Source organism: Pyrus communis, chromosome 11 (assembly GCF_041283825.1).
Source record: "Pyrus communis isolate YQ-2024b chromosome 11, ASM4128382v1, whole genome shotgun sequence".
In the NCBI taxonomy this organism is placed as follows: domain Eukaryota; kingdom Viridiplantae; phylum Streptophyta; class Magnoliopsida; order Rosales; family Rosaceae; genus Pyrus; species Pyrus communis.
The window spans coordinates 11,427,830-11,435,371 of NC_142575.1; the positions used below are offsets into that span (position 1 = coordinate 11,427,830).

The following is a 7,542-nucleotide window of genomic DNA, read 5'->3' on the forward strand; positions in this document are numbered from 1 at the left end:
ATACAAAGATGATGGGCAAAATGTGCCAAAAATTATGTTGTATGCCAAAATGTGCGCTTATTAGGTCTCCTCAATAAATTATTTGCCCTGAATGCGTTTTTGCTCACAGTGCTAAGACAAGGCTTGAGAGAAAAGGCACATGCTAGCGTTTCATTGTTTGATGCTGCCAACAGACAGAGTGATTAAGTGTTAGTGTGCGTGTGTTTTGTGCATTTCATGAATTTCTAGACCAAAAAATTATGCTATGAGTGGGATTGGTTCAGTCTGGGTTTTAACCCTCAAGTGCTTAATTAATTTTTTAGTCCTTACATTATAAAAGAACTATCATTTACTTTTCCCCTCTTTCCATGAAATGATTTTTTTTTTCTCTATTCTTCCTTTTATTAAATTGTAGGAAGAGCGATAATTTCTATAATTAAATACTGTCGCCGGCCATTATATAGAAGTCAAAACAAAGCCATAATCTCTTATTATATATGGCCGTGCTTAGTCTAAATTAAAACTCAACTGAAACTCTCCAATTAGCAGCATTCTATCCAAAACCTAGCCATGAACTGTCTCATATCTTTGCTTCAATGCCTTGTACTAATTATTTCTCTCTTTATCACAATCTCAGTTTCTGCTACACCTTTAAACATCCCGCTGCTAAGTCCGAATGCTGGAACATTTGTACAAGGAAATTATTTTGCACACGACCACCCAAAACCTTTGTCTGCATTTGATCCAGCTACAGAATTTGAAACATTTTATTACAACCAAACACTTGACCATTTCAACTTCAGGCCTGATAGCTTCAATACTTTTCAGCAAAGATATTTGATCAATTTCAAGCATTGGGGAGGCTCCAATATCAGCGCGCCAATATTTGCTTACCTTGGTGAAGAAGAAGCCATTGATGCTGATCTATCTATTATTGGCTTTCTTAGTGAAAACGCCAATCAGTTTCAAGCTCTCCAGATATTTATCGAGGTACGTAAGAAAGAGTTCCATGCATATCGCCATTTTGAGTTGTTTGTATTTTTAGAAATGTTCTCTTGCCAGACTTATTCACATCTACTTGATTATCAACTTAAAAAGTGCTTATCGCAAATATGGGGTAGGCCAATTTGTCATGGCAGTACGTTCACTTATTACTGGGTTCGACCATTTCAATAGATTAGAGTAGTTTAAGATATCATACTGTCAACATAAAAATATAAAATGTTTATCAGGTGAATTCTTACCTTTTTTATTGTTACTTTGAACTTTTATTTTTCTCTTTATAGCACCGTTACTATGGGCAATCAGTCCCATTTGGATCAAGGGAAGAGGCATTTAAAAATGCAAGCACTATTGGGTACTTCAACTCAGCTCAAGCAATGGCAGATTATGCAGAGATCCTCATACATGTAAAGAAGCAACTCCGCGCTGAACATTCTCCGGTGATTGTTATCGGTGCATCATATGGTGGAAGTGAGTGATTCCATTTTGTGAATGTTACGACTAATTAATTAATGTATAAGTAAATTTTTTTGTTAATGTTTTAATTTTCCCTTTCTTACACTTGATGCAGTGCTTGCTTCATGGTTTCGGCTAAAATATCCCCATGTCGCTCTAGGAGCTCTAGCCTCATCAGCTCCAATTCTGTACTTTGATAACATTATTCCACCAGAAAAAGGATATTACTCAATTGTTACCAAAGATTTTCAAGTAATATATCTCTTTTACTTTGTATATTTTGTTTGCAAACATATGACTTTGGTTTTATCGAAGAAATTCCTATTCAACCCAACCCTCCTATGCTAGGCTTCTGCTACAAAACATTTTAAATCGTATATTCAAATTAGTAGTTAATGTATTTGTCTTAGTAAACAAACGATTAATTGTGATTTATGGGCATGCATGTGCAGGAAGCCAGTGAAACTTGCTACCAAACCATAAAAAAGTCGTGGTCCGAAATTGATGATATGGCTTCCAAGCCTGAAGGCCTCTCATTTCTTAGCAACAAATTCCACACTTGCAGGTAGGTGCTTAAAGATTGTTAGCTATATAATTTTGAGGGTTATAGGTAATATTAATTTAAGGAAATTGTTATTAGTATTTTAAAAAATTCATTCAGTTTTCTTTCAAAGTATATTTATTATACCAGGGAATGTATAGTGACTTTTTCTTTGACATTTTCATGGGGATGAGATGGTCAAATTAGTTAATTCTCCAATACTTCTGTCATTACTCATTTGCTTTTTCTTTTTTATAATTTTGCATGGTGGTCTATACAATGTCCATAATATTGAAATAATTCCACTCTTACTCTTTTGTTTTCTTGTCACATCATGGGTAGATATGATGGTTTCATCGAAAATGTTTAAATTTAATCATTCATTTAAACAGTGTATAAAGTCTAATGATTAATTTGTCCTTACGTACTTGTTTCTTTGTCATTTACATGCTAGAATTTTCATAATAATAAGAAATAATTTTAACAATTTTGTCATTAATCTTTTGTTTTTCTTATCATTTACGTGAATTGAAAGTTTACATAAACAAGAAACATTGCTGATAATTTAGATAATTAGGTTACTCATTTCCCTGTTTGTTTAATTTCTTTTTTTTTAGTCCGTTGACCACGTCGTCTGAGCTGAAGAACTACTTGGATGGTTTGTATTGTGGGGCGCGCAGCTCAATACAATAGTCCACCAAGTTATCCAGTTACTGTTTTCTGTGGCGGCATTGATGGAGTGTCTTCTGGAAATGATACTCTAAGCAAAATATTTGCAGGTGTTGTTGCATATAGTGGAAATAGGTCATGCTATGTTAATGAACCCAGAAACCTATCTGAAACAGATGTAGGGTGGAGTTGGCAGGTAATTAAGTATAGGGTTCTTTAGATATAGACCCTTGAAACTCCTATTTTCCAAATAAAAACCCATCTAAATTTAAACATTCAAATAAAACCCAAATTTCAAATAGCCTACCATGTAGACAAATATATGACCAACTATTACAATACAATTACAACTTATGCCATAGAATCCTAATTTGGTCAATAAATGTTATTACTCATCCTAATTATGATGAGCAATTAAATCCATATGGATATTTTACCTTTCTTGTATCATAAATATTAGCAACATATATAAATTAATTTACCAAATTTAAAAGAGAAAGACAATCTTGTACGGAAAAAATAATATTGTTTGAATTATGTAATTACCTACATACAAATTAATTTACCTACTTATAAAATATTATACTAATAAACCTTCATTTTGAATCATGTAATTACCTACATACAAATATTATACTAATTTACCAACATTTAAATTAATTTACCTACTTATAAAATATTATACTAATTTACCTACATTTAAATTAATTTACCTACTTATTAATATTATACTAATTTACCTACTTATTAATATTATACTAATTTACCTACATTTAAATTAATTTACCTATTCCAAAAAAAAAAAAATTTGTGATATTAGATAATGTTCGAATGTTGTGGGTTTGTGCTTGTAGGCAATTAAATAAAGTTTTAATCTAATGCACATAAATCATGTAGGTAAATTAGACCATTTTGAAAGTAAACTAGACCCTTTAAATTTTGGTTTGATGTAATAGGTAAATTAGACTATTTTGTAGGTAAGAATTGTGCGGAACATACAACTTTTGTTTTGTGTATTAGGGATTGGAATATTAGCCGAAGCTGTTTTAGGTTTATTGTTGTGTTGGTAGGTAAATTAATTTATATATGTAATGCACAAAATTATGAAATTAGTATTATTATTTTTCAATTGGCACGTTATAACAATTTGAAAGTTAATACATTGAATATACAATGAATGGCATGAATTATTTTGTAAAATATATAAAATTAATTAAATGGATATAACAAGTAACTGATCCAAAAACCTCATCCAAGTATTAATAGGGGTAGTTTAGGTATTCGAAAAATACACAATTTGAAAAGTCAAACTTAATTAAAGAATTTGTTTAATTGGAGAGTAGTCAATGGGCTTTATTCAAGAAAACAAAAGGAGATGGGTTTTAGTAGAGGAAAATATAGTTTCAAGGGTTTTAGTAGAGGAAAATATCCTCTCACTTTATCTCAATTGATTAATTATGACCTACTTAAAATTTATTAACAATGATTTCAATGACAAAACCAACTTATAGTTCAGTAAGTTCGACTATACCAATTTTCATATTAATGATCAAATTTAAAGTTTCACTCCGTCCTGATTTAAAACATTATTTATTAATATAGCATGTATACATTGTTTGTCAGATAACGTGATACTCAATTGTAGTTGTCATCTCCATAATATTTTTGTCTAAAATAAATAGATAAACATTTATGGTTTTTGGTCCAGATAAGTTAATGTTCTAGATATGCTGATTATGCCAAAGGTTAATTACTTAATAAAAATCTTGCTTCGAAGTGATCATAAACATTGACATGCACACATGCTAGGTTATTGCTTAACTCGGTTTACTCGTCCATATATGGTTGTCATTCAAAGAGGATCCCTAAAAGAAACTCGACTTCGGGGAATATTGCTTTTTTCTTTGTTAAATGTTGCTTCACATATATTGTTGCAACTTCTATAAGCAAGTTTATATATATATATATATAGATATAGATATAGATATAGATATAGATATATTATAACAACTTGTACAGATACAAACTATTATTCAATGAGTACGTATGAACCTCATTATTCATAGTTAATAAGCATTATTAGTACCCTAGTGCAAGTATTTCAAGTTCTTTAATTCCCATATCATGATTGATAGCAATATTCTACATTGTTTATACACATAATATTTTGCATTCAACTTGGCTAAATCTATGTAATTCTGAAATGACTAAATCAACTTGGGTAAGTCTAATTCTACAAAAATGCACATAATATTATTACGAATAACATTTGTTCTCTTTGTATTATTGATTCAGATTTTTAATATAAATGAGTCACATACAATAATATGACTCAACATTTTATTAGAAAGCGCATCAATGTGATCAGTTTTGTTTTTTGATTTCTGCATTGTTGTTTCAAGAGATCATAAAACTGCCACTAATCATATATGCGATGATGGACGGATATACTTAATGTGTACTGTACCACGCAGACATGTAGTGACATGGTGATTCCCATAAGCGTCAGCAACGATTCCATGTTCCCACCTTACCAGTTCGATCTACAAGAATACATTGAAAACTGCAAGGCAATCTATGGTGTCCCTCCTCGTCCTAATTGGGTCACTGCTTACTTTGGAGGCCATGTATGTTTTTCATCTAATAATAACAACTTTTCAAACCATTCTTTTAATTTCTTCATATATAATGCTTCAATATATATATATATATATATATATATATATATAGGGAATTGTTATTGGCACTCAAAAAATCTCATTTTGCACTTCAAACTTTCTATAATTAGAAAGAAAAATACACTTGTAAGGAGTGTAGAATAAGATTTTTGAAGTATTATATATATATATATATAGTTATTGCCTATGCTGACAAAAATTCTGCTAAACAGGATATAAAACTGGCACTTTACAGTTTCGCTAGCAATATTATTTTCTCCAATGGGCTACGAGACCCGTTCAGTGGTGGCGGGTAAGCACATGAAAATTCCTAAACCGTTCGATTTTTAAATTAACAACGGATAGCAAGTATGGTAAGTTAACTACTTGATTTTATTAACTCTAATCGCAGGGTTTTGGAGAACATATCAGACACTGTCGTTGCAGTCCATGCAAAGAATGGTAAATCCCGAAACACTATTTCCACTAGAAGGGTTAAAGCCAAAAACAAAAAACAAAATAAAAAAAATAAAAGAGACATCAATAGTTCTTTATATTAACACAAAATGAACATTTATTATACAGGATCTCATTGCTTAGATGTACTTCGATCAAACAACATTACTGATCCAGACTGGTTGGTGGAGCAACGAAAAACTGAGGTGAAGATCATTGAAGGATGGCTGGCCGAGTACTATAGCAAGCTTCGGGCATTCAAACAGTAATTAGACATCAAACGATTAATTAAGATAGTAGAAAAAGTTGATTATAAGGGTAAATATCCTTAGGCCAATTATCTCTTCTTTTTTTAACAAAAGGTATTATCTATGCTAAGATGGAGGAGAGGTGAACTTAACCTTACAATGGGCTAATAATAATGTGATTCATATTCGTATTTCACGAGAATCAAACCTAAGACCTCTTACTTACAGGTGAAAAGAAATATCACTAAACCATAGTACTAAGTGGGCAAGTATTCTTACGCCAAGTATCTGTTTTATTCCTTAAGAAAGTCATCCACTAGAGGTGCAGTCATGTGCTGTATCCTCAAACTTAAGAATTCGAGAAAGTCATCCACTAGAGGTGCAGTCATGTGCTGTATCCTCAAACTTAAGAATTCGAGAAAGTCATCCACTAGAGGTGCAGTCATGTGCTGTATCCTCAAACTTTATCTCAAGTATCAGTTTTATCGCGAATGTTTCTATTGTTTTTATCCAATGTGGTTCTTCTAAAGATTACAGGTATAAAAGACATACACGCTCAAGCAAATAAGGAATATTCAATAATCTGTGTAATCTGTGATCAGTAATATGCTTCTTCAATTCAATCCAGCTACACCCAGGCTCCTTAATTACCTGCTCAACATCTTCCCTCATGCCCAAGGAAGTATATATGCTTGACAACAACACATAAGCTGATGATTCTTGTGAGCCCAACTCCGTTAACCTCTCTCCAACATAGGCTCCCAATTCGTAATTACGATAGTTCCGAAAGCACTTAATAGAATACGCCATAAACCCATACAATGATCAATAGTTGTTGACTCTATAAACTCTTTGGCTTCATCTAAGCACGGCTCAATACATCAACCATGCAAGCATAATGTTCCACCCTTGGGGCTATGCCAAATTTATTAGACATCATCTTAAAATATATCCCAGCCTCTCTCGACGGATCCCATATGGCTGCAAGCAGAGACAATATTCACAAATGTAACATAGTCCGGTTTTGCGTCCTCCAACCGCATCTCCTCAAAGAGTTGTAGAGCCTCGATGCCCTTCCCATTTTTTGAAAACCTGATACCATTAATTGCATTCCAAGTTACTGTATTCCTCATTGGCATTCTCCTAAACACCAAATTGCCGTCTTCCAAATTCCCATGCTGAGCATTTCCAATTGGTGCTACAAGATTGAACCCATATTTGATGGTACGGGCATGGATTTGCTTTCTTTGTTCGAAAGCACTTAGACTTAACATGTTTTGACGACTAACCATAGTTCATTGGGCATGCTTCCCTCCCTTTTTTTTTAAGAAAAACTAATGAAAAGGGCTTGAAAACTTTGAGTTTTAATGATAAAGAAAAAATAAAGGGTAAAATGAATAGTACCAAGATTGACTTTTTAGTGTAAAAATGTGGTTTTTCGTTAAAGTGAATAGTACCATAGGCTTTTCGTTAAAACTCCATTTTTTTTAATGTTTAATTTTTTTTCTTTAATATTTTCTTTTTCTATATAATT

General features: G+C 32.1%; 1 pseudogene; it reads left to right on the forward strand.

The window, feature by feature from the left end:
• The first annotated feature begins 549 nt into the window (after positions 1-549).
• Positions 550-6,029, forward strand: LOC137742628 (uncharacterized; annotated as a pseudogene).
• Positions 6,030-7,542: the final 1,513 nt, after the last annotated feature.